Here is a 26,652-nt window from a genome sequence, read left to right as displayed (position 1 = left end):
ACCAGAAGAAACAAAGCTTTGCCACTCATTCTGAGTTTGCTTGATCACTCTTGTCCCACCAGGCACAGGTGACCTGGTGCCTCAGTGAAGACCACGTTGTAGGCAAAGATTCTGCCCCAAAGCTCACTGTCTCTCATGAGGAGCCTGGCATGGATACTCTCACAGTTCACTAGGCGCAAGAGCTTGAGGGCTGTCAGCTATTGGATCTCAGAAGTCTAGAGGCATGATGTTACTAAGAATGCAAACAATCAGCCTGACAGTTCAAATTATTGTTCTTTGTTCTTACATATTTGACATAGATATGTGAAGACTTCTGAAGTCTTACCTGAAACTGGGTATAATGCTTATGCTGCTTTTGCATCTGTTGGATCAGTCATTACCCAGAAGGTAGAACATGTCAACTATCTTCTCATTTTCATTCTGTGTCCCAGACTTGGTTGTTGCTTACAGGGGATATCACCGTTCTCCTACCTTTGATGACTTATGCCTGCTTGCCACCCTCAATTTGGAAACCACAAATGTATTCAACAATGTTGTAGTGATTTATTAATCAAATGTGTGTAAACATGTTGGGTTATGAAATATCTATTAAAGAATGTCTGTGAAGTTTTGGAAGCATAGAAAATCAAAGATGATAGAATGTAATTTTGACCCAAAGCAGGTTTTATCATGTGAGATCATTTTTTCCACATAAAACCACGAAAGTTTTCACAATTTCCATAGCTTGTTTTGTTACCGAAACTGAAGAGTGTTACCTCCTGGCAAATTAATCAAACTCTCCACAAGGGTTAGTTGTGTCACACAGTAAAGTATATTAGCAGCAAATAGGACACCATGAGGAATCATTTCTGGAGTCATGGCATCCCTGAACAAAGGGAAACAAGGACAGTTCTTTCAGATGGAGAATTGATATTCAAAAAAGAGAGTTGGGTATTCACCTGTGCAGGCTCAGGTGGAAAACATACTTCCATATACACTGCAGAGTTTGATAATAAGATCTAAGCTCCTCCTGGAGAGATCTTAGCATTAAAAATAAGGCAAAGGTCATAGGAGTAGCTCTTTGGTGAGGTTTGGTCTGGTTCAGGGTGGTTGGTGATTCCATCTCCTTAACATAACAAAAGAAAAAAGAACAATTTGGAAAAACTGTTCAAATATCCAAAGCCACCCTGTAGTTCCTCGGAGTATCTAATCAGTGAAGTTTCTTGTACAATTGGCTGTGCTGCACATTTTTCTGAGAGATAACTTTCCCCTGAGCTGTTGGCACGCTACGTAGGGCTACACATTCACCCAACAAATGACTCAGACCCCAATTCTCTCATGGTGATCCGTGGATCCAGATCATATTGGCAGTCACTCGCCTCTTTCTGCTCTACTTCTGCCCCTCATTGCCCCCTCTCTCGTCTGGCCCACATTTAGCTCATCATGACTCTGCTATTCTGACAAAGGGCAAAAGGCATCTGTGTCTGTGCTCAGCCATCATATCTGGAGAGAAGCTTGGCTGCTCTTCTGAGGCTCTCATTACTAAATTTGTAATTGCTTTAGAATTTTTCTGTGAACACTAAGAGAAAACTAAGAAGGTAAATGAACAGAGCATTAGAGATGTGTGGGTCACTGAGCGCAATATACTTGTAATGGGAGTCCCAGAAGGAGAGGAGAGAGAGAAAGGAGTGGAAAAACATATGAGAAGAAATAATGGTTGAAAGTTTCTCAATTTTAGTGACACAACCCCCAAACAAACCAAAACTATTAATCTACACACTGAAGAGAACTCCAAGGAGGAGAAAGTACCATAGAAGATTGGGCAAGATTTCTTCCATTCCTCCTTCCCTTCTACCCTAGATCTCATGGTCTCATTTCCAGCCCAGCCTTCTCTTCAGACAGCACCTCTGGCTCATTCTCACCCACAGCTGCTGCTTCTATATCATGTCAACAGGGAGATGTGCTGGGATGGAGCTACTTCTGAGTCTGTGACATCAACCACACATGATGCCTCTTCTGTTTAACCTAGAACCCAGAGAGCTCAAAGGAAAATGTGGCTCTAACAATGCCGTACATGTGCAGAGGAGGTCTCTTCCCACTTCCTCCAAATAGCTTCTTCTATTATTAGAACTTTATTCCTTTTGTCTTACAAGAGATTCTTTTTTTACTATTACTTTTTAAATTGTGGTTATATACACATAACATAAAATTTAGCTGTTATCCATTTTTAAGGGTACACTTCAGGAACATTAAGTATATTCACATTGTATTGCAACCATCATGACAATCCATCTCCGGTTATTTCATCTTCCCAAATGGAAACTCCAAACCCACGAAACAGTCACTTCCCTTGCCCTCTCCCCCTATTGCCTGGGAATCACCATTCTGCTTCTTGTCTCCATAAATTTGTGACTGATTCTTATGTAAATGCAAGAGCCTTGAACATGCTCTCATTTTAAGCCTTACACCTTATTTATCAATTGGACCTTATTAAGCAGTAAACCAACACTAGGCAAGCAGAGATTGGAAGAAAAGTGGAAGGGTAAAAGGAAGAGCTGGGGAGGGGGCAAGCACTTGCACACAACCCTGCCTGAATTTATCCATCTTCCTCCCACCACCACGAGGAATTCGAGGTTCCTTGTAGTTTTCCTGAATGTGTTCAGGTGGGATAGAGACGCCTGGCTCTTCACACTTTTGGATATATTGGAAGATAAACAGAGAGATGAGAATGATATTTCTTCATCTTAATGAGGTACTGATGTCATCATGAACAACGGAAAAGTGCTCGAAGCCTAGTGAAGGCTTCTTTTCTTGTTTCCAAGGAAAGAAGAGCTCCAGTGAAGAGTGACTGCCTCCACCTGGGCTCTGCTCCTCTGCCCTTTCTACACAACTCTTTATCCTGTGTAGTGGGTATATAAGCAGCATTGTCTCCAGAAACCTTGTCCATAGTGCTGATCCTCAATGGAGCTGCTCAGTAGGGTGGAGGATGGGATCATCCTCCACTTATCTGGTCTCCTTCACTACCTGACAGGTTAACTTAGTGCGAGAAAGCTCACTTGAACCTGGGTCTAGGAGGCACAGGCTTTGGTCTCTAAGGCAAATTCTAGAAGCCAGAGGACAGGTCGGGTCACTAGAAGACAAGATGTTTAGTGCCTGGGACAGTCTGTGGAGGTGGATATGGTGGGGAATGGAGCTCTTTGTCAAGATTGCTACACACTGAGTTGGGGCTCCTGACTTCTGTGGGCAGCATGGCAGTCTTGTGGCATGGCCCGGCTCCTTCCTTAGTTCTCAGTGTCTCCATGCTGTGATGAGGAGCTCTGTACCAAGCATGCTTCAGATATATATTACAAGGAAAGTTTCTGGCCTTAGGGCAGACTGTCCAAAAGACCTGGAAAACAATTTCTCCTGCCTATGCCAGTTGCTTCTTTGTCCCTGAGTATCTCAGATCCATGTGTCCTTCTCCCTTTCAGGATGAGGCTGGTCCCTAAGGCCCAAATATTTTGAGCTGATCAGGCAGAATACAGTGGTATCTTTCTCTTACATCCTGAGTTGGATACATGAGAAATACCCATAAAAGTTTCCTTAATGCAGTAGTGAATAATACACGTTTGCTTTGGCTTGCATGTGTGTGGGAGACGGCCACATGGGTTTCTGAACTCCTGAATGGATTTAACTTCCTAAGGCCTTGAGCTCTCTCTCTGAACAATGAGGGCAGATACAAGGGATGGGAAATCAGAGTGAGATGGGGAAATGGGCAGGAGGGGGTTGGGTGGGAGCCAATCTCCACCTGGGCCTTTGGAGCATTGGTGAGGCAACACTCTGATCGTTTAGTTGGGTTCTGGGTATCTGCCCTGGTAGAGCTGAGTGGCTCAGGAATAGAGGGACACTAAGGTGGAGGTGACAACTAGGAAACTATTAGTAGTAAGCTCTTCTATTCTTGATGCAGAATCATATTCTTGGGCAGTTGCTGAGTCAGCCTGACCACACTCACTAGGAGGAAGTACTGGGCTCTCAGAAGGAATGAATACGGCTTTGGGAGACTCTGGCCTGAGTCAGAAGTGATGTTCCCCACCTTGGTTGAATTCTGAATGGTCAAATAGCCTGAATATCACTCCACAATGCCTGGCATGTGTGGTTAGATGCATACTTCCTACAATATCATAACTAGATTCAATCCTTTCCTTTTTAGTTTTTCACTGTTGGAGATCCTGAGCCCATTTATGATATTCATGCAAAAATACCAAGCTCTTGTCTCACCTGAAACATGCTAGGTGACAGCCCCTGATCCATTACCTTCTTTGTATTTTCAGACAATGACAGAATCTTGGGTGTGGGGCCGCAGCAGGGAGATTGGGGAGGAAGTGGAGATGGGGTGTTAAGGAGAGTAGGAGGAAGGTAAGGAGAGAGCAGATGGGGAGCCTTTGAGGAGGGTTGAGGACCATTGTGCTTGAGTTCAGTGTGTGCTCCCTGAAGACCGCTTTAGTTCCAAGTGAGGTAACTAAGCATGAACTTGTCATGGTTTTATGAGTTCCCAGTCAAGTCAGTAGGGCCTTTAGTGAACAGAGGTTGCACCTGGAGAAAGAGAGTGGGAGGAATTGTGTCCTTTTGCAGTAGAGTTCAGTGTGCCTAACACTAATGCCAGAGCTCTGCTGCTGAGGTTTCCTTAATAGAGAAGAGTGCAGAGATGTGGGAGGTGGTTGGGCTGGCCTCTGGGATGGTCAGGAGCAAACTGTCTCCTGGAGGTGAGCACTGTGAGGTGTGGAAATCTTTTCAGCAGAGCAGCTGGAGGCAGAGAGCTGCCTGGGAAGTGCTGACAGGCACAGAAAGACCTGGAGGTGAGACATGTCTGGGGATTGAGTCTTGAGACTGGGCGGTGTTCTGGGCTCTAAGTAGATGTCACAGAAAGGAACTGCTGAATGGAGGACTCTTCCTCTGCTCTCTACTCCTCTCTCCCCACTATCAAATATTCTTTCCATTTACCAATGCAAGCATTTAATAATGAGACTGTTATCCTCCAAAACATGGTTGTAAAGGACAATGTCTGTGGATACATGGCACCGAATATAGAGACTGACTGAGTATTGTTAGAGATGTATTCTTGATTAAAATTTTGTGGATAAATGGCTTACATTGAATATTAGACCAATGACTTTTTGATAAGCTAGTCCCGTAATACAATGGTCACATTTACCAAAGCATTTCTGTGTATAGTCACTTGGATTTGACAAAACATGACTTCAGCGAGTATTCCATTTAAGATCATGGAAATTGCAAAACTTCAGATGGTAAATGTCACACTGCGATGACTAAAGACTTTTTTTTCCAATTAGATTTTTGAGGTCATATGGTTTATAAGATTGTGTAATTTCACGTGTACATTATTATTGATCATTTTTCTGTATAGACTTAAAGAGTAATTTACATTTTGCTGGAGGTAGAAAAATCTGCCACCTCATTCTGCATGGTTCTCTTAAGAAGGTATTTATATCATGATTAAAGTATGTGACTTCAGTAAGCGCTTCTTTGAATATGACCTAATCTTTACTGTAAAATTTATGTTATTTTAGTCAACATTTTGTGTGGAGTTTTGTATAACTTCAGTGCATCAACACAAGAAGCAGACCCCCTTCACACGGAAATGAGAACATTGGTCCACAGTACCATGAGGGTTGGTGTGGCGAACTGGTGAGAAGAAGGACTCTGGCTGTGACGGACACGTGGGCTGCTTCCATCTCTTGGCCACTGTGAACAATGCTGCTGTGAACATGGGTGTTTGTTAGCCATTTTTAAGCAAGCAAATCTTTTTTATTTCTTGTAGTACTTGTATGTGTCTTTTCCATTTAGATCGCTGATCCATTTGAGATTTACTGTAGATTCTGCTGTGAGGAGTGGATCAAATTTTCTCTTTTCCCCCAAATAACTACCTAGTTGTTCTGACGCCATCTATCAAGTTTGTTGTGTCCCAGTGATTTGGGATGCCTCCTGTACCATCTATTAAATTAGGCCTTGTATGGCATTTCAATTCTGTCCTTTGTTCTGCCTGTCCCACACACACTCATGGCACAGAGTTTTAGAGCATACAGTCGTCCCTCAGTATGCAAGGGGAATTTGTTCCAGAAACCTGGTGGATATCAAAGTCTGCAGGTGTTCAATTCCTTGTACAAAATGACAAAGTATTTGCATATAACCTATGGGTGTCCTCCATTCTGTATGTTTTAAATTATCTCTAGATTACTTACAATACCTAATACAATCAAACGCTATAGCTGATAATACAGCAGCTATTGTTTAGGGAATACATCACAACGATTGTAGGCTTTTCGATTCCCATGGGTTGAGTCCGTGGGGGATATGGAAAGTGCATTGTACTTTAATATCTATCAGGGGGTCTCTGGTAGGGTGGAAAGGAGAGAGCCTGGCCCTGGGAGAAAGATGTCCTTCCATCCCTTCCCAAGGCCATGGGAGGAGGAGAGATGAGGGAATGGATGGCTTGAAGGAGGAAAGAAGTTCATCCTGATCCTCAAGAAATTGGGGAGGATTCATTTTTCATGAGGAAGAGACCCCATTTTCCTGGATTTGCTCAGACTCAGTCCTGGAGTACGTTTGTTGTGTACTGAATGATGTTGACTGAGCAAACGAGAAATAGGAAAATTCCACTCTAGATGTGGTCATTGATTAAAGCTCTAGGAACCCCCTTGAAGCTGGCCTCTGTCCCAGAGAAGAAGCGTGAGTCACAGGGGGGGTCCAGTCTGACCTTGCTGTTTGAGGCATCTTATTGTTCTCCTCATCCAGGGCAAAAAGCTGGAAACCCTGCTGAAGACTGTGGGAGGAGTCCCCATCCTATTTCCATAGGTCATGATGCCCTGGGCCTCGTGGTGACACATCAGGGGGCCTCTGGTGTCCCCCTGTGGGTGATGGGAAGAAGGGACATGAAGTCATCCCTCCCCACTCCTGCTGCCCTAAGGCTCAGCCCTTAGAGAAGACAGGGACAGCTGGGCTCCTTCAAAGTGGGATGTGTGAGATAGAAGGGTGGTGAGGCGCAGAAGTCAAGCTTTTGGATCTTTCCATCACTGGGCTTCAGTTCTGACTGTGGTTATGGTCTGTAGCTCAACCCAAGTCAGGGTACATTTCCCCTCCTCAGGACAAGGCTGCACACGTGTATCTTTGTATGCGGAGCTCCTCAAATCCCCTAGAGATCAGACTCCTCAAGCCCCTGCTTCTCTCAGGTCTAGGCCCCAGACTGCAGCTGTGGGAGCGTAGTCTCTTCCGACTGGTCAGTACCACCCAGGCACGTCTGCTTTGGGACATGTTGCTGATGCCCAAGGCCTTACCAGGAAGGTAGACTTCCTCTTACCCTGATTCCCCATACAAATCTGCATTGGTTGGGTGGAGAAATTGAAGCGATTGCTGCACTCCTGATCCCTCTGCCCTCTCAGCCATGCTTCCTGGAGAATGTCTGTTCTACCATACCGGCCAACCGGGCCCCAGCCCACCACGTTGCTCTTGGTCCCAGGACTTGACCTGGCCTGAGTCAGAGGCAGAGCACTGGCCTCAGACTCGGTTCAGTCTGGCTCTATTCTCCAGCTGGCAGGAAGAGTGCAGGCCCTCAGGGACTCCTGGGGAGAGCTCACCTCTTGCCCCCACCATTATCTGTAACTCTGTGCCTACTTCATCCCCCTTGGCCCCAAGACAGGATGGAGCCTCCATGCTGGGAGAAAGCCAGCTGGGCTGGGGAACCAGAGCATCAGGTAGATGGTGCTTGAAGTAACACGATGTCATTCAGGTTGTTCTCCTGCTCATATTCAGGCTGACGGATGCTCTGAGCACAGATATGTGCTGCTGGGTGCTTTCCAGCCTCCTGATGTTCTGGGCCACAGGATGACATTTATAGTGCTGTGAAGGAAAGGTGGCCTAGAGTTAGGCGGAGCTGCAGGACCTCAGTCCACCAGTGCTGCAGGGGAGGAGGATGGTGGGACTGTAGCTGTGGGAATTGAGGGGATGGGAGGGCTCTGGGGCTGAGCTGTCTGTGCCCTCCGCTCCTCAAAGCCCTGAGCTGGGGATGGTGGGGGACACAGGGACCTTGAGTTTTACTTCCCCCAGAATAAACTGAGAGAGAGCTTGAATTCATATTTTGGGACTCAATGTGTGCCTTCCATTTCCCCCATCTCTCTTCTTGATCATGTCCTTCTTTTCTCCTCATTTACACTGGCCTGTTTCTGCCCCTAGATGTACCTGGTCTCTTTGTCACCCCTTTATTGCTAGAACCCTGCTTTTGATGGCCCCTGTTATGAACTCTCTTGGCCTGTCTGACTGGTTGCCCAGGATTCTCCTTGGTTCCTCATGGTCCCCAGAAGAGAGCTGCCATCAGCACAAAGTCTTCTCATACTAGGAGCACCCTGCAGGTGTCCGGACCCACTGGAATCTGGATCAGAAGATATCCCACGTACGGATTGGAATGGGGCCTGGCCTCTTGGCTTCTGATGCTCTCCCCTGATGGGAAGCTTTCAGTACTTATCTTTGTTCTCACAGAACCTGCTGAGTTGGTACCAGCTTGGTGCTCCAGAAAGGATAAAAGATGGGACGGAGGAGAGACGATGCAGAGGAAGAGGAGTTCCTGACTGCAGGGGTCTGCTCCACACATTCGGAGGGCAATCCAGGTTTCCTCTAGAAACACTGCTGACTCCCCATCCCACACCTCAGCTTGTCCCACCTCCCTTAAAGGAGAAGAGGAACACTTGGTCCAGGCCTGGCCAGCTTCAGCCTCCCCTATTGAGGAGAGATCCTCTGCTGTTGGATGCGAACCTGCTGGAGTGGCATCTTCCTGAAGTCCCTTGTACTTTCTTCCTCAGGGAGCTTCCCAGATCCCACTGAGTCCAGCCCATGGCCAGCTCACGACCAGCATGGGACTGGTTTTAAGATTCTAGATGTGAGCTGATGGGACTGTTATTGCTGTCTCCTTATATCCCAGGCTCTGACACATGGACAGCAAAATGAATTTAGAGAGCACATTTATTTAACACGTTCTAGGTGCCAGGGGCAATTCCAAGAATTTTTATGTACACTAACTAATTTAATTCTTCTTGGAGCTCTATGAGGTAGGCATGAGATGATTTCTATTTTCTGATGAGGAAGCTGAGGAACTGTGAATTCAAATCACTGGCCTAGTGATCCAAGTTAGGAAGTGCCTATGCAGTCTGGCTCCAGACTCTATGAGAGGGATCAGATCTCTGAGGTTGGGGATTGTCACTCACTTGCCCTAGCCCTGGGGGGTAGGAGAAAGGCCACCAGTTGCAGGAGTGCATACGTCTTCCTCGGAAGGTGGCCGAGTGAGCTGCTCCTTGTACTTTCTCCTGCCATACTTTTAGCCCCCGAGACAGGAAGGAAGGGTGAGGGTGAGATCCGAATTCACAGTCCCATTCTCCCGCTGGTGTGATAGGTTTCATCGCCCAGCTGCCCAGGAGGCTGCACATCCCTGCCAGTGATCTGGGGGTGAGGGAGTCATCCTAGACAACAGCGCCGTCCCCCCACAACCTCTACACAGTGCTGGCAGCACAAACAGGAAACCAGGGCGACAGGAAGTTTCTTGGAACTTGTGTCCTAGAACCCAAAACCCATCAAATTCCATAATTTCCCAACAATGCATGATAGCTGGTGGCTGCCTATGTCCTCTATTTCCTGTGTCTCTGGGATTACAGCTCAGTCATTTGGAATTTCAGTTTCTCTAAATGAATGTAAGTTTCCTGGATTCCTTCTTTATTTCCAGTTAGTAAGACATGGACAAGGTTGAATGAAACAGGTGTGGTGTGAGGTGGGATGTGGTGAGGACGCCAGGAAAAGTTTCAAGAAGATGAAAGAGGGGAAGTCTGCCTGTCTTTGCCATCTGACCCCTGGCCCCGCTCTGAGACCCTGACTGCTGCCATTTCTTATTTACTTATTTATTCATTCATTTTTATTTTATTTGGTTCACATTGGTTTATATCATTATGTGAATTTCAGGTGTACATCATTATATTTCAGCTTCTGTATAGACTGCATTGTATTCACCCCCAAAAGTCTAGTTTCCATCCGTTGTCACCATACATATGTGCCCCTTTACCCCTTTCACCTCAGTCCGTCTGCTTCCCCTCTGGTAACCATCAAGTTGTTCTTTATATCTATGTGTTCCTTTGATTGTTATCTTCCACATATGCGTGATTTCTTACAGCATTTGTTTTTCTCTGTGGGACTTATTTCGCTTAGCAAAATACCCTCAAGTTCCATCCATGTTTTGTAAATGTCAATATTTCGTCTTTTTTTTTTTTGAGGAAGATCAGCCCTAAGCTAACATCTGCTGCCAATCCTCCTCTTTTTGCTGAGGATGACTGGCCCTGAGCTCACATCTGTGCCCATCTTCCTCTACTTTATATGTGGGACGCCTGCCACAGCATGGCCTGCTGAGTGGTGCCATGTCCCCACCCGGGATCCGAACTGTGAACTCCGGGCTGCTGAAGCGGAACGTGTGCACTTAACTGCTGTGCCACCTGGCTGGCCCCAAGCCTGTGATGTTTTATGGAGCGTCAGTGCTGGAAGAAGGCTGTGCCTGTGCTGTTGTCTTCCCACCACACGTGTTGCTAGGAGCGAGACACTATCTTACCAAGAATTGGCCTGTGCTGTTGTCCTTGTAGGAAAGAACAGGTGACATAGGAAATTCAGTGACATCCGTATACAATCTTCCCCTCAGAGTAGTTAGAGGGAAATAGGAACTCCGGCCCCGCATGTGGCAGAGAAAGTTTTGAAAAAAGATGCAACACCCTCAGTGTTTCCTGGTAGAACAGCTTACTTCTGAGACTCAGCAGCTGGCTCTGCAGACCTGGCTAAATACAGGAAGAGGTGGAGGTGGACATATTCCCTAAGACCCTCTTCCACTAATGCTCAGACCTTCCAAACATTCAAGGTAGGAGAGTGGTATACACATCGTGATATATTCATGGGGTGGAATACTGTCCAACTGTTAGAAAGCATCATGTTTTAGAAGACTGCTTAGTGGCATGGAGTGGTGTGTATCATCTAATATAAGGTGGAAAAGTAGACTGTACACCGGTGTATACAATTGATACAAATTCCGTGAAAGTGAAAGACAAGAACCAGAACAACAATCTTATTTTCACTTTTATAATATCCAGTCTTTTTCTATAATAGAAAAGTATTTGTTTTATAGGCAGAAAAAATATTTAGGGCTCATGATCGCTATAAACAGCAAACACTATTAAGCATCGTGGTCGAGAGGAGCTAGCAGTTTAGCGAAACAATTTCCTTTTCTTCCAGGGGGACACAGGTGAACCACATTTGCAGTCTCACTTGAGGTTGGGTGTGGCTGTGTGAGTATTGCCGCAAATGGGATGTGAGTGGAAATGCTGTGGGCACCTTCCAGACATGGCCACAAACTCACTTCTGTGCCTGACCGTGTGGACTCCTCCCCTCCCAGACTGTGATGCAGGTGAACACAGGGAACACACATGCCATCTTGAGGGGAGGAGCCTGGTCGTTTATTCGTGTGTTGTCCAGGCAGTTATTGTCCAGACTGGGACACGTGAGAGTCAAAGGGGCACTACTCACCAGGACTCGCATTTTGGACTGAGTGTGAGCAAGAATTAGACTTCTATTGTGTTAGTGACTGAAATGCTACAGTCTATCAGTTAGAATAGTTAGGGTTATCTTAACTAACACATGGGCCACCTTCCTGAAGCCTCCCTTTTCTTGACTTGGAATATTCTTAAAATAAAATTATTCTAAAAATTATGCAGTTTAAAGTATTGAATAAATTAGAAAATGGAGAGAAGAAGGAAAATGTTAGCCCTAATCTCAGCACCAAGTTGACCACTATTAGCACGTGTTTTTCCATCTAGGTTTCTTTCTATGTATTTTTTTACATAGGTGTGATCACAATATATTTATTTTTTAATTCTATAATTTATTCAACATAAAAATTTCCCTCATGTAGTTAAAATGATTTTAGTGAATATCATTTTAGAATCTCATTTCTATTCAATAAATAGCCTTTAAGTTATTTATATAATACAGAAAAATTACAGGAAAATTAGGAAAATGGACATGTAGGAAGCAAAAAGCTTAAAAGGAAAATATACGTATAAGCAAAAATTTGATTGTAGTAGATACAGCTAACTCCTTCGACTTAAACATGCCTGGAGAACATTCTCCACGTGGCAAAATGAAATTCTATCTCAAAACTTTAAAGTTTCCCCTCTGTTCAAAGATATGAAAGCTTTGAAAAACTAGCCCCCAATTTTGGTGCTGAACATTAGCATTTTTCGAAGATCTGACTTTCCTAACAAATCTATAAGGACATTTACCTTGTCCGTTTTTCTCAGTGTGGTTGATGGCTAGCAGAAAGATGACTTTTTCCCTTTTCTTTTTTAAGGATCTTTGTGTACAAGGTGTGAAAATGTGATTTTCTCAATGTCCATACTGAATGTCACCATCATTAGTTTTGAAAATCCTTCCCAATTAGATAAGCAAAAAATTATTGTTTTAATTTGCATTGATTAGTTAGTGAGCTTTTACTTTTTTTCTTAGTGTTGATTTTTTTTAACTGTCATATTAATGTTCTTAGCTTAGTTTTCTAAAGCAGTGGTTAACATAGATGTCAAGGGCTGCAGAATCCATAGTCTGCATGTGTCATATTTTACCATTTCCCTCTTTTGGAAATTAATACTGATTCCAATTTGGGGTGTATTATTAAATAATAGTGTGTGGACATCTTTATGAACAATACACACAGACACACACTTTAGACCTGGAGTAGGAATAAGTTCTAAAAATAAAGTCGGTAGATCAAGAGAGAGAAATAGATGTAAACTGGCTTTGAAACCATTTTAAGGAAACAGGTACCATCAAGAGCACGTCAGTTTTCCTGATGCTACAGGCATTAGAAGGTCATTGTTTTCCTTTACAACGTGTCTTTCTATGCCAAGTGATCCTGTCAAGTGTGAGGGGGAACTGACGCACCAGGCACTGTCCTTTGAGGCCACATTCCCATGTCTCTGGTGGCAGATATCCCTGGCTACTCTCTCCCTGGCCCTGGCTTACACCCTGTGGCTCTGTGGAAGTCCTCATGGCTGACTTTCTGGGGTCTCTATTTCCTTAGTGTGATGGCTTCTCCTAAGAGTGTCCTTTTTACTGCTGTGACCTGAAGTTGTCCACTGGCTTGTGCACCTTTTACTTTATGCTTGCTCATCTGTGCACATGCATTCAGCTCTTCCCTCCCTTGTGCTTCTGCTGGTACTTCGAGCCCCAGGGGAGGCTTGGCAGATGGACATTGGGACAGTCTTCAATGAAAAATAAGCTTTCATTTGCCTTTCAATGTCCTAGATTTTGCTTTTCACATTTACGAATTGGTTGTGTTCTGTCACATCCAGTTCACTGGTGGTGCTGTTTGAAGGAGCCACCATCCTAAAGAAAGGTCATCGGGGTCACAGTAGTCAAGACAAATAATCAATAACCCATTCATAGATAAGAAAAATAGAGTGGTATTTATTGAGCCAATGCTGAGGACTAGCCCAGAAGTTCTGTCTCCACTAGGGAACACAGCTCTCCTGAGAAGCGTGGTTTACAGTACGACTAAGACCATTTCACAACCAAAAAATAAGGAAGCATGACAGGAATGCCCTTTTGTTCCCAAGTCACAAGCACGTGTTTTGCTGCAGTTTAGCACATACATAGCAGGTCGAATTGACCTTGGTCCTCTGGGAAGAAGAGCTTATCTTGAAAGAAGTGCTGGTATTGGCTTCAGAGAAAGGGAGTCATTTACCCTTATCTTTAAAGAGTACATTCTGTGCTTTGGGAAAATGTTTGAAGCAGATGTACAGTGCGTGTTTGGTGGGTCAGGAGTCAGGCTGCTCTGGGAAAAACAAGGTTTAGGCTGAATCACGGTTGAAGCTGAATGCCTTTCCAAAGCTCTTCAAGTTGTGAAAGCTTCTTGTTATTCTTATTATTTTCATCACACTGAAAGGGCTTGCACTTGAACTGTGGCATTTTCTGGGTTTGTGGCGTGGGACTCATGCCTTCCACATGTAAATAAGTAAAAATAAGGCTGCCCCAGTTGCCTCCTCCCTTCCTTCCTCCCTTTTGCTCATGGACTCCACTGAGCACTAATTGAAAACTTAGGACCTGTGTGCCCCAGTGCTCTTCCAATGTCACACTGCCCATCTGGAAACAAACAAGATCACCCAGGTGAAACTGTAATGTGCAATACAGATAAAGTACAGAGAACTGAATTATTTTCAAGACAAGATTTGCTGTGGATCCCAAATACTGATCCATCTGCCAAATTGACCTGCCCGGGGGAAGGAGAGGAGGCAGGAGGATTTGCAGGAAATTTCCCCTCAGTGTAAGTTTCCCAGTATCAGGGATAGAGCCTGTTATGTGTCTGGCACAAAGAGAGAGATGAACATGTGATCTACTGATGGCTGGCCCAGTGATACTTTCTAGCCCAGCTGCCCTGGAGCCCTTAGGCTCACAAAGGTGCCATAACCCAGGTTGCCAGCAGGGGATGCCAGGACAGGCTGAAAGGAGCTGGGGCTGCCAACTGACTCCACAGGCTACAGTGGCTGAGGCCATGGGGATGCTGGGCTGGATGGAGGACCCGAACTGTCTCTGCTCAGGTGAGCTCAGGTACTGGCTCCTCTGATAGGCAACAGGTGGGCTGGCAGCTCAGGTATCATGGAGAGAAGCCATAGAGGAGAATTCACATGGGACCACGGGAACTCTGTTAGAGAGATGAGAGAGAGAGGCTGGCTCAAAACAATGTGGGCTGTAAGAGAAAGCAGCTGGTGTCTAGGGCAGTCCCATGGAAAACGGGGGCTGGAGTGGGATGGTCAGCCAGGGAGGAAGGTTGACTGACATCAGTGCTGGACCCAGGGCAGGGCAAGAAATAGGGCCCTTATGAGGGTGGAGCCACTGTGGGAGCATCTGAGCCTCTGAAGCTGCACAGGGTCCTGGCAGTGGGAAAAGCTACCCCTACTTGAGAGATAGGCCCTGTAAACAGGAAACTCAGTGCCCATGGCCTGGCCCCCTGGTTTCCTGGGTCCCTGGAGTCACTCCCTTTACCTGCCCTGCTCCTCTGTGTGCCAAATTCTTGGTGGGTTGGTGATGGTAGTTGGCTTAGAGAAGGTAGGAATTTTCTAAGGCCCAGGGAAGAACATATTATGGGGAAGAAGATCGTCCTTTTATAATGGGCAGCCTTCAGAGTCAGCCCTTACACAGGTCTAAGCATCACAGAGGTGTGACTGAGGAAATATACAGCATGGGGTGTATGGGGAAGGAGAGCTGGAGGAGGAAGGAGGAAGGACAGCCACAATTGACAGCAGAGGGCTGCCTGGAGCATGCTGTTGCGTGTTGAAAGTGGTTCAGTGAGTCAGTGAGACTTCAGTCACACTCGCTAGAGATCCATTTATTATGGCCCTGCAGTCCCACTGCCCGCCCCACGGGATTCCTGCCTCTGCCCCAGAAAAGAAGGTTAGGCACAGAGGAAGGTCAGCATCACACCTGCTATGAGAAACACTTCATTGTTCTCTTTATCCAGGGCAAGTAGTGTGAGACCTTCATGAAGACTGCTGGAGGGGTCCCACTCTTTTGTCCATAGGAGCAAACGCCCTGGGCCGCTTTTTCACAGATGAAGGGGCCCTGGAGTCCCCCTGGGGGAAGAGAGAGGGACTGAGCTGGACTCTTCGTGGTCCTACCCTTCCCACCACCCCAGGGCTTAGTAGTCTCTATTATGGGCTACCTGGGGGATCAGGGCCAGGCCAGGCCTTGTCACCTCCCTCATCCCAGGACTCCAGCCTAGCTCTGACTGTTTCCTGCAGCTCCAACCAGGCCAAGCCTTTCTCTCCAATCCTCAGGGAATGTGGGTGAGACCCTGCTGTGGGTCCTTCCTCATGACTGATCTGCTAGGAGTAAAAACTAAAGAAGACTAGATTCTGGGACACAGGCTGCACAAGCTCTCAGGCTGAGGCACGAAGATATAACCGCTTCCATCCCTGAGAGCTCCCCATTTCCACTCTCCCAGGGCCTAAGTGGATGCTAGAAAACTTAACTTTAAGTATTTCTTCATCTTCTTTGGGTCCCCCACACAAATCTGGGTGGCCCCACTGTAATCGCTGCGCAAGAGGGATTCACACTCCTGCCCTTCTGCACGGTGAGATCCTCCTCCTGCAGGGTTGTTGCTTAAGTGCCCATTGAGATTTCCCCAGCGGCCACACTGTACACCTGTTCAGACCTCACCTCGGCCGAGCCCTTGGGCAGGCTGAGGGGCCCCACAGCTGCAGTCTGCCTGGCCTCTCTCTCCAGCTGATTGGAAGTGGTAAGAATGTCCAGCTCAGCCACCTGCCTTCTGGGTTGGACACCACCTTGGGGCTGCCCTGACGTCCCTAACCCCTGAGCCACTGGGACTAGTCAAGGCGGCCAGGATGGGAAGGGGGGAAGGGACAGGTTGCAGTAGGAGGGAAAGCAATCTGGACCCAGGATAGCAAGAACAGCAGGGAGGTTCCCTTACTTTTAGTAACATGATGTTGTTGGAGAACTTCTTACGATTATAGCCTGGGTCACCAATGACTTCTTTTACAGGGATGTCCTGCTGGATTGTCTCCTGCTTCTCCCTGTTGTGGACCCCCAGGGTCACCTTGATTGAACTGCACAGAAATTAGAGTGGGGATGTGACAGGCATGGAGTCACAGGAGATCCAGCCTGGAGCCATGATGGGTGGGTGACAGACAGGGCAGAACAAGGCTGCAGCTAGGGGAAATCATGACAACACGAGGGCGGGATACTGAGTGACTCTGTGCCCTGTGCTTCTCAGTGACAGTGAACATAGGGCTCATGGAAGCATTTTAGTCATCAAATGATATTGTGAAAATACTCTGAGTTTGCCTTTTGATCCTAATGCATGATTTCATCCTCCACAGCCGCTTTATTTGGCAAGTCTGGTCTCTCTTATCAACTGGGCCACTTGCTTTCACCTCTGACCTTCTGATCCCAAAGCTTACCTGCCCTGTTTCTCACTTTCCATGGCCTAGTCATGCTCTCAGATGCTTCCTCTCATGAGTTCTCATGGCCTTGAGTTACCAGGAGCTGAGGGAACTCCCCTGGGCTGCAGCCCCTAGGCAGAGGACAGGGGTCCCTGTGGGGGTGTCAGGAGGTATCAGTTGTCTGTGGTCCCTCACTTCCCCAGCAGTGAGTGGCCATAAGGACAAAGTCCTTTCCCATGAGGACACCACCACACCTGTTGGGAGTCCCCTCATCTAGGAAGTAAATCAATGCCATGTTGGGGTGTGAATGGGCACTGACCTCATGTCCTCTGATGATGATTCCTGAAAGAAAAGACTGGAAGATGTGATTTCTGAGAGTGGCTGTGGTCAGGAGGGGAGGCTTCTGAAGGTGGTGATTGAGGGTGGGGTCTACAGTGCTCTGCAGACACCGGGGGACAGTCCTCCCAGGTTCTCCTTGCAGCAGAATAACCTTTTCTGAATGTCCAGCCTCTGAACCCTCTGTGAGAAAAGGGAAGACAGTGCTTGTTGTCCCTGTCCTACTACAGACCATGCATGGAGGATATAAGAGCTCTCTTTAAGATGGTGGAGCCCAGGGGATCATGGACAGGGCTCTTGTGTCACCTTCTCTCTCAGTGAGTCTCCCGACGCCTCTGAGCCTCTGCTAATGTCCTGACTGGTGCCTGTATCTAATAATCTGTCCATAAGATTATGGTCCTGGATTTTCTAAAATCCCCGTGTCCTACGATCTACCCCATCTTAGGATCTCAGTAAACAGTTTTTGCTGCATGAAGGAATGGACTACAGTTGCTTTCTGCTGAGATTTCGTGGAGATCGTGGTGGTGGGATTGAAGGCCATTGCCCTGGAAGGAAGGCACTGTGTGGAACAGTCTAAGGATTGGGAAAGCGGTGGGAGGTGGGGCTGAAGATGGGGTCCCTGGGCCTCTGCCAGAGCCAAGACAACAGGGAGCCTTCCGTGCAGTGTTCCAGCTCCTTCTGAGATCAACTGCTCCCTGGGGTCCTCTCCTGGGCAGGAGTAGGGCCTGAGGGCACCAAGTAATGAAAGTGATTCTTAAGCTGGGCCCAAGGACAGGTCCCACTATTGCAGCTGATTTGCCTGATCTGCCCTTTCCTGAGTTGGAGTGAGGGATTTTAATTACTTATCTTTTATAGCTTTGTGTCCTGTGCCAAATGCCTTCTATGAGAAACCCATTTTCCAGGTGATAAGAGAAAGGCTCACACACTAAATCTTTTAGTGAACACTCTTTTCTGCTATCCTTGTTGAGTGTTTATATAGCATCGGACTTGTTAGTCTATGTTAGGGATGGGAGCTGGGTTCCAGAGAGTTCTTGGGCTTTAATTGAGGGAAATCCCTTACTGTGCTTGGCCTAAGGGTCAGGATTACAGGGAGTTTGGTGGGAAAGGATGGAACATCTGGAATGGGGATAGTCCCTTGCCTGTCCCAGGGTCAGAGGGCAGAAGAAAGGCCAATAAGGGCAAGAATGGATGCATCTTCCCGGAAGGTCTGCCCAGGTCACAGCTGCTGGTGTTTCTTCCTTCCAGAACACACAGCTCCTGAGGGAAAGGCAGGGGTGTGGCTAAGGACTTCACAGACCTCCTAGATCTGTGCTTCTGGTTTTCCTGTGTAATCTGCAAAGTAGTTTGTCAAAGGTCTCTGGCTTGGGGTAGGTGACAGTAGCCTTGTCACCACACTTGCATTCCCAGTGATGAGTCACAAGGTAAAAGCAAGAGAAAGAACAAGAAAGTGAAGCCTGTGCTGCAGCCAGCAGAGGAGCTGGACCCCAGAAGCCCCTCCGTGAGTGAATCTACAATGTCTCCATTTCTCAGCTCTTGGCTCTTTTTCCATCCTAATGAAGTCATAAATAATTATTTAGCAAGCTAAGTCCAGGGAGATGAGCAAGATGGATCTTGCCCATGAGAAGGTGGCGGTCTTCTGGAGTAGACTGAGAATCAGTGGTTAGAGTACAGGCTGGTAAGGGCTCTGGTGGGGGTCTAGGGTCTACTTGGTGGTATACGATAAGTGCTGGACCTGCCTTAGGGGCATGTGGAACTGGACACACCCAAACATCCCAAATGGTAACCCCACTGTCTAACCACCAGTCAAGCCTTGTATTTTGGAATATTTAGAACCCCCTCTAAATGAAAATATTCTGTGACTAAGAGAGCTTCACTTATACCACAATTTTGGACAAAAATTCTGGACTTGATATTCATTGGACCAAAACAAACCATCAGAGTGTCGGTTGGAATTGAGCAGCCTGATTGGGTCATGCTTGGGTCTTTTAGCACACCTGAACCTGGGGTGGGGACTGTTACCCAAATCATAGTGCGTTTTCCTGGTAGGGGGTTCCCCTCAAGAATTGCTGGTCACTGTTGCCGAGTGATTGGGAAATGTTTGCCTATTGTTCTAATAATTACCACCAACTAAGTATGCAGTGTCCAGGGTCCAGTGAACCACAGCTCTGAGGTCCTTGGGTCTAAGAATTATAAGCATTTGCAAACAGATTATGCCAACGCTCTCACCAGTGTGCTGACACATGAAGGCGTAATGGAAAAGAAGGCATTGTGAGTTCTAAAAATCCCAATCCAAATTCTGCTGAAGGAACAGTGTCTTATGAAGACAAAAATAGAGGGGAAGGCAACCTGCTTAAGCATTAATGATGATGATCTTCCGGTGGTGGAATTCTTGGGAGTTTTAATGTTCTTATTGCTATGTTCTTTCTCTAACTGTCGTTCTCTGATGCCTATGTATTACTTTTCAACCCACCATACATTTTCCCAGAGGTCGAAGCACAATCATCAATGGCAAATATTCAGCAGACCACTTCTTTCCAGTCCAGCCTTCTCTAAGGTGGATATTTTAAAAGTGATGTTGATTTTCTTGATCCATTCTTACATAAAAAGAAATTCTTGAGAAAAAGAAGAAAAATTTACTCAATAAGCTGTAGGCTATAGAACATTTTGGTGAATAAAGGAGGCATCAGTGTTTTCCACTCTAGAGATGGAAGTTTATTAAGTCCTGGGCTTTGTTCCCTCCAGGCCACTCTGACCAGGGCACTTCTGGCCTATGCCCCAGAGAAGATGGATGGATCAATCCTTAGGGCACCTGAGTCTGGGCCCTGCTGCCTGAAGTCTTGTGCTTTGTATCCAGCTCAAAATGCTTGGGATCCAGGAGAAGACACACAGAGGTTTCCCATTCTCTTTTCCAAAGCAGATGATCCCTTGGGCCATGTCATTACACATGAGCTTGCCCCCGGAGTCCCCCAGCGCACAGAGAAGGGAAAAGTCTCAGTCAGAGCCCTCTGGCTCCCCCTTCTCAGCATCATTTTCTCCCTGGTGCTCTCCTGCTCCCCTCCCAGGGCCCAGCTGTTCAGATGTGTAGTAGCTGATTGATTACCATTTACCTTGACTCTAAGAGTCAGGGAGATTATTGGATCCTCTGTGATCTGCTTGCACTGTGAGCCTGTGTCCTGGCTGTGTCCTCTCTCCAGCTCAACTCAGTCCCAGACCCTCCTCTTCTTGTCACATGGACAAAGGCCAAGAGATTGGTGGGAGGGAGATGCCTGGGCTCTACATGCTGGGAAGAGCCCAGGTAGACCCCACCTAGGTCTACCTAGGTCCTACCTAGGTCTAGCATTGGCCGTTGCTTGTGAGAAGGCCTGGCCATGTTACCCCAGCATCACTGTGTGCCTGGGGCCAAGCTGGGGACATTCTTGTCTCCATATGGTGCAGTGACTTTCTTGTCCTGAGGGTTCCAATCCACAGCTGGGTGGAGTGTTGTTTTTGAAGAGGTCCTTGCATTTCTGCTCATTCCGCACTTCTAGATCCACCTCCTGGAGTGCGTTTGCCTTTTTGCCACTTGCCAGCTGTCTCCAGCCTGCCACACTGCACACCTGCCTCAGCTTCACCCAGTCCTTGCTCTGCAGCAGAGCGATGGTCTTCACAGCCGACTTGAGCTCAGCCTTGTTTTGCAGCTGCTCAGAAAGGTGAGAGGTGGCAGGTCAGGTCCCGCCCTCCAGATGGGCTCAGACCCAGGGGTGAAGTTGCCTGTACCCCCTGCCTGGAGTCTCCCAAGCCCCCTTCTATTACAGTGATCCAGTAGAGCAGACAAGTTGGTAGAGAGGAGGGAACTGGGACCCTGAATGCACTGTCTGCTCCCTTGTGACCCGTGCAATTTCACCTGAAATTCAGCAAGATGGTACCTTCAGTAGCATGATGTCATTGACCTTTGGATTATCATTATAATCTTTTTGAAGGAAGGCTTTGACCACAGGAATGACCTGTTGGTTGTTTCCCATTTTTCTGATATTGTGAACCCCCAGGATCACACTTATTTTTCTGTAAAGAAAAGGTGGATTGGGCCAGCCACAGGAGCTACAGGCCATTCTCTGAAAGGAAGGTTGAAGTTTTAACTTAAGGCACACCTGCGGCTGAGTCAGATAGGGAGGAGGTAAAAGTGGGAAGTGCCACCTTTCTGTGCTCTGTGGCAGTGACCAGCCTGGTTCTTCAGCAGCCTATCTGTCACCCAAGGCTTCTGTCCACAGCTTGCACCCCTGAGTCCCACACTCTCTTTTTCCTGGTCTGAGCAGATCAGATTGATTCTCTGATTAGTCGTTGGCTTTGTGTGCTCAGGGACCTTCGTGAATTACGGGCCCTCAGAGAGTACCTGCAGTTCCCAAGAAGACAAGGAATCATTTATTCTCCTCACCTTCTATTACAGTGAGCTACTGTCAGCACCAAGTTGTCTTGTACCAGGAACCCCCACATCTACTACAGCCTTCTTTGTCATTGCAGGAAAGTATAGATGCTATGTAGGGCTGGGACTGTGTTCTGGCCTCTCTGCCCCATCTTATCTCCCCTGAAAGAGAAAATTGCCTTGGATCTCTGTGCTCATGGAAAACGGGACAGGCACTGCCTGGTGGCCTAAACGCATGGTATGTTCAGAGGCTGGGGTGATTGTAGTGTCCTCAGGTACCAACACAATGAGATGGGGCTGCAGGCTTCAGCGGACAGCTGGCGGGCTTGCAGCATGACTTGTTTCCTGGCTTAGTTCTCAGTTTCCTCCTCTAGAGATGAGGAGCTCAGCCCTTGTTCTGGAGCAAACACACTTCATATACGTGTTAAGGAGACTGTCTTAGAAGACCAGGAAATTACTTTCTCTGACCGACCCTGCTTGTTTCTCTGTCTTGAGCTTCTCAGACCCCAGTGTCCTGCTTACTTCCAGAATAGGTCTGATCTGAGAACTGAGCATTTTGAGCTCATGTAGCTGAATATTCTGGCTTCTTTCTCCCCTATCCTGGGTCAGGCACATAGTACACACCTCACAAATGCTTGCTGGGTACATGAATAAAGAGTTCTCAAATCTGCTTCAGTCATAAGCTAGTGAGGAATGGATCTAATGCAATCTGAATTCTAGCCCAGCGTTACCTTTCTCAGGCATTGAATCTCAGGACATAGAGGGCAGAGTACAAAGGCTGGCAAATCAGAGTGACATGGCAAAATAGACAGGAGGAGAGTCGGTGGGAGCCAGCCTCCACTAGGGCCGTGGGAGCGGTGGTGGGAAAATACTCTGATGGCTGAGTTAGGTCTGGGTGTCTCTTCTGGTAAACCTTAGTGGCTCAAGAGTGGGGACAGGGAGAAGGTGATGTCTGGGAAACTGACTGTAAGATACCTGCTTCATCTTGGTCCACATGATAGCTACTGGGATACGTAACCACTCATAGCTTTGTAGCATGGAATGTTATATCCCCCATTTTTAGTTTTCCTCTCTACCAGAATCATGTGCTACTCTAATATTAGTCACTTTCCAGGTGACAAGAAAGAGAACCTTGGAAGGGAGAGGACCCACGCATTCTCCTTGGGAGCAGTTTTCTTTTCTGTAATTTCTCTGCACTGCATATCCAGCGACAGATCTGGGGATCTGCAAATTTCTGGGAATGAACTGAGGCAAGGGAGGATCATAATGACAGCCTCATTGGGACACTGTAGAAGTATCTTCGTTGGAATAAGCCAGGCTTCTGAGGATCTACAGGGGCACTTAGCTCCTTTAGCCCTGGAGGGTAGGAGATTGGCCAAGAAAAACAGAAGTAGCAACACCTTCTCTAAAAGTCTGATCATGTCTGAAGTGATGTGTGCCTTCTCCTTCCAGGCTTTTAAATCCTAGAGGTGAAGGAAGAAGGGACAGGCTCAGGGACCACTAATTTCCTCCCAGTTCTATTGAATCTCATGATAAGAGCTTTCATCATGTCCCTCCTCCCCTCACAGTGAAAGGGCTGTGTAGTGAGGGTTTTGGGAGAACTACATTCTTAGGCAGTTGATTTCATGACCACATTCACCAGGAGAAAATCCTGGAATGTGTGAATGGAGAAAGGGTTTTGGGATTAGCCAGCATTGATGTCTCCTTCCCCATAGTGAGATCCTCCAGGAACATGAATATGACCCCACCCTGCCTCGAATTTGTGACTAGGCCACTATCTACTTCCTAAAATAACATGCATCCATCCAATCCTACTTTTGTTGAGCTTCCTTTTTTTTGATAGCCCAAGAGTGTTTCTGTATTTTGGGTGTATTTTTGATATAAATGCCAATGTACCAAGGACTAGTCTCTTCCAAAACACAGTAGTCAAGAGCCTAGACATCCATCAACCTCTTGGTGGTTTGAGGCAACTGCAAATTTTTGGGATAGGAGTGAGGAGCAGAGACTGGGGAAGAAGTGCAGACAGCACACGGATGATAGTACTAGGAAGAGAAGGTAATGACTGAATAGGAAATTCTGTGAGGAGGTGTTTAAGAGACAAATGCACTTGAGTTCCTTGTGTGGTCCCTTCTTGCCCTGATAAAGCTAATATTGTTCTCAACTTATTGATGTTTCAAAGCTTTAAAGGCCCCTGTGTTAAAGTAGTTGGGGCCATGCAGATAAAGACTAAAAGAGGAGAAACAATGTTTTGCCACTCATTCTCAGTTTCCTTGGTCAGTACTGTCCCACCTGGTGCAGGTAACCTGGTGTCCCAGTGAAGACCATGATAGAGGCAAAGGTCCTGTCCTCAAGGTTCCCTGTCCGTGGTGAGGAACTTGGCATTGTTGTTCCCAGAGTTCTCTGCACACAGGTGCTTGAGGGATGTCAGCTTTGGACAGGAGAATTTTCAAGTTATGATGCTACTTAGCATAGAAGCATTCAGCCTGACAGTTTAAATTATTCTTCTTTGTTCTTATATAATTTAATGTAGATATGAGATGAGTTCTGAAGTCTTATCTCAAACTGAGCTTAATGCTTATGATGCTTTTGCATCCGTTGGATCAGTCATGCGCAGGAGATGAGACATGTCAAATGTCTTCTCATTTTCATTCTTTATTCCAGACGTGACTATTGCTTGCAAGGGTTATCACTATTCTACCTTTGATGACTTACACCTCCTCCTCACCCTCGTTTTGGAAACCACAAGTATGTTCAGCAATGTTGTAGTGATGTGCTAAATAAATAAATATGTGTCAACACGTTGGGTTATGAAGTACCTATTAAATAATATCAGTGATTTTTGTGAGCATAGAAAATCAAAGATAATAGAATTTGATTTTGGCCTAAAGCAGTTGTTTATCCTTTAAGTGCATCTTGTCACGTAACACCCTGTGAGTTTTTACAATTTCCCTAGCTGGTTTCTTGTAAAGTTGGCTGTGCTATTGTTTTTCTGATAGATAACTTTCCTCTGGGCTATTGGGACCCTACATTGGGCTACACATCCACCCCACAAATGTCTAAGACTCCCATTCTCTCACAGTTACCTGTGGATCCAGATCATATTGGCAGGGAGTTGCCTCCTTCAGTGCTCCTTCTGCCCCTCTTTGCCCCCTGCCTCACCTGACCCACACCTAGTTGTTCAGGACTCTGCTGCTCTGACCCAGGACAGTGGGCACCTGTGCCTGTGCTTAGCCATTGTGTCTGGAGAGAGCTTCACAGCATTTCTGAGGCTATCATTAATAAACTTGTATCTGCTTTAGAAGATTTCAGTCAACAAAAAGAGAAAAAGAAGAATGGAAATCAACAGAGTGTCAGAGATGAGTGAGATACTCATGCAATATACTTGTAATGGGAGTACCAGAAGGAGAGGTCTCATCTTAAGCCTTAACCCTTATTTATCAAGTGGACATTAATAGGCAGTATGCCAACTATAGGAAAGCAGAAATTGGAAGAAAAGTGGAAGGGACAGAGGAAGAGTGAGGAGGGGCAGGTGATGGCACACAAGCCTGCCTGAATTTATCCTTCTGCCTCCCAACCCCACGAGGAAGATAATGTTCCTTCTAACTTCTCCTCAGTGTGTTCAAGGGGGATAGAGAGGCCTGATTCTCCAGACTTTTGGATATATTGGAAGATGAAGAGAGAGATGAGGGGCAAATTTCTTCATTTGAATGGAGTATTGATATCTACAGGGACAAGGGAGAGATGCTTGAAGCCTAGCGAAGGCTTCTGTTCTTGTTTGCAAGGAAACAACAGCCCTGTGAAGAGTGACTATCTCCACCTGGGCTCTGCTCCGCTGCCCTTTCTACAAAACTCACTGTCCTGAGAAGTGGGAATATAAGCTACATTGCCTCCAAAAACCACATCCCTAGTCCTGATGCTCAGTGGAGCTCCTTAGTAGGGTGGACTGGGGGATCTTCCTCCACTTGTCTAGTCTTCTTCACTACCTGATAGGTTATCTTGGCGTGAGGTGTGAGAAAGCTCAACATGAGGATGGGTCTAGGAGGTCCCAGGCTTGGGTTCTGAGGAGAATTCTAGAAACCAGAGGACAGGTCCGGTGGCCAGAGGATAGGATGTTTAGAGCCTGGTATAGTGTGCAGAAGTGGACAAGGTGTGAAAGGGAGCCCTTTGTCCAGACTACTACACACTGAGTTGGGGCTCCTGGCATCTGTGGGCAGCATGGCAGCCTTGTGGCTTGGCCCAGCTCCTTCCTTAGTTCTCAGCTTCTCCCTGTTGTGATGAGGAGCTCAGGTCTGGTCTGTATCAAGCATGCTTCAGATACATCTTATGGGGAAAGGTTGTGTCTTTAGGGTAGACTGTCCAGAAGACCTGGAAAACCCCATCTCTTGCCTATGCTGGTTGCTTCTTTGTCCCTGAGCATCTCAGACCCCTGTGTCCTGCTCTCTTCCAGGATGAGGTTGGTCCCTAGGACACGAATATTTTGAGCTCATTGGGCAGAATACGGTGCCGTCTTTCTCTTCCATCCTGAATTGAGCACATACGAAATACCCATAAATGTTTGTTTGACACAGGAGTGAATAACACACAAATTTGCTTTGGCTTCTGTGTGTGAGGGAGATATCTAGATAGGATTCTGAACTCCTGCGTTAATTTAAATTCCTAAGGCATTGAGGTCTGAGAATAGTGAGCGCAGATGCAAAGGATGGGAAATAAAAGTGAAATGGGGAAATGAGCAGGAGGAGCCTGGGTGGGAGCCAGTCTCCACTGGAGCCTTGGGTGCAATGGTGAGGCAACAGTCTATGGCTCAGTTAGGTTCTGGGTATCTGCTCTGGCAGAGCTGAGTGGCTCAGCAGTAGAGGAACAAGTTGAAGGTGACTCCTAGGAAAGTATGTATTAGCTATCTTTTATATTCTTGATCCA

At 46.6% G+C, this 26,652-nt stretch overlaps 1 pseudogene; it reads right to left on the bottom strand.

Moving 5' to 3' along the window:
• Nucleotides 1–16,045: 16,045 nt before the first annotated feature.
• Nucleotides 16,046–21,337, bottom strand: LOC124234982 (granzyme H-like; annotated as a pseudogene).
• Between the last annotated feature and the right edge of the window lie 5,315 nt (nt 21,338–26,652).

Source organism: Equus quagga, chromosome 2, assembly GCF_021613505.1.
Source record: "Equus quagga isolate Etosha38 chromosome 2, UCLA_HA_Equagga_1.0, whole genome shotgun sequence".
NCBI lineage: Eukaryota > Metazoa > Chordata > Mammalia > Perissodactyla > Equidae > Equus > Equus quagga.
Note: the sequence above shows the minus strand (reverse complement) of the source record. Positions and strands in the feature narration are given on the sequence as shown.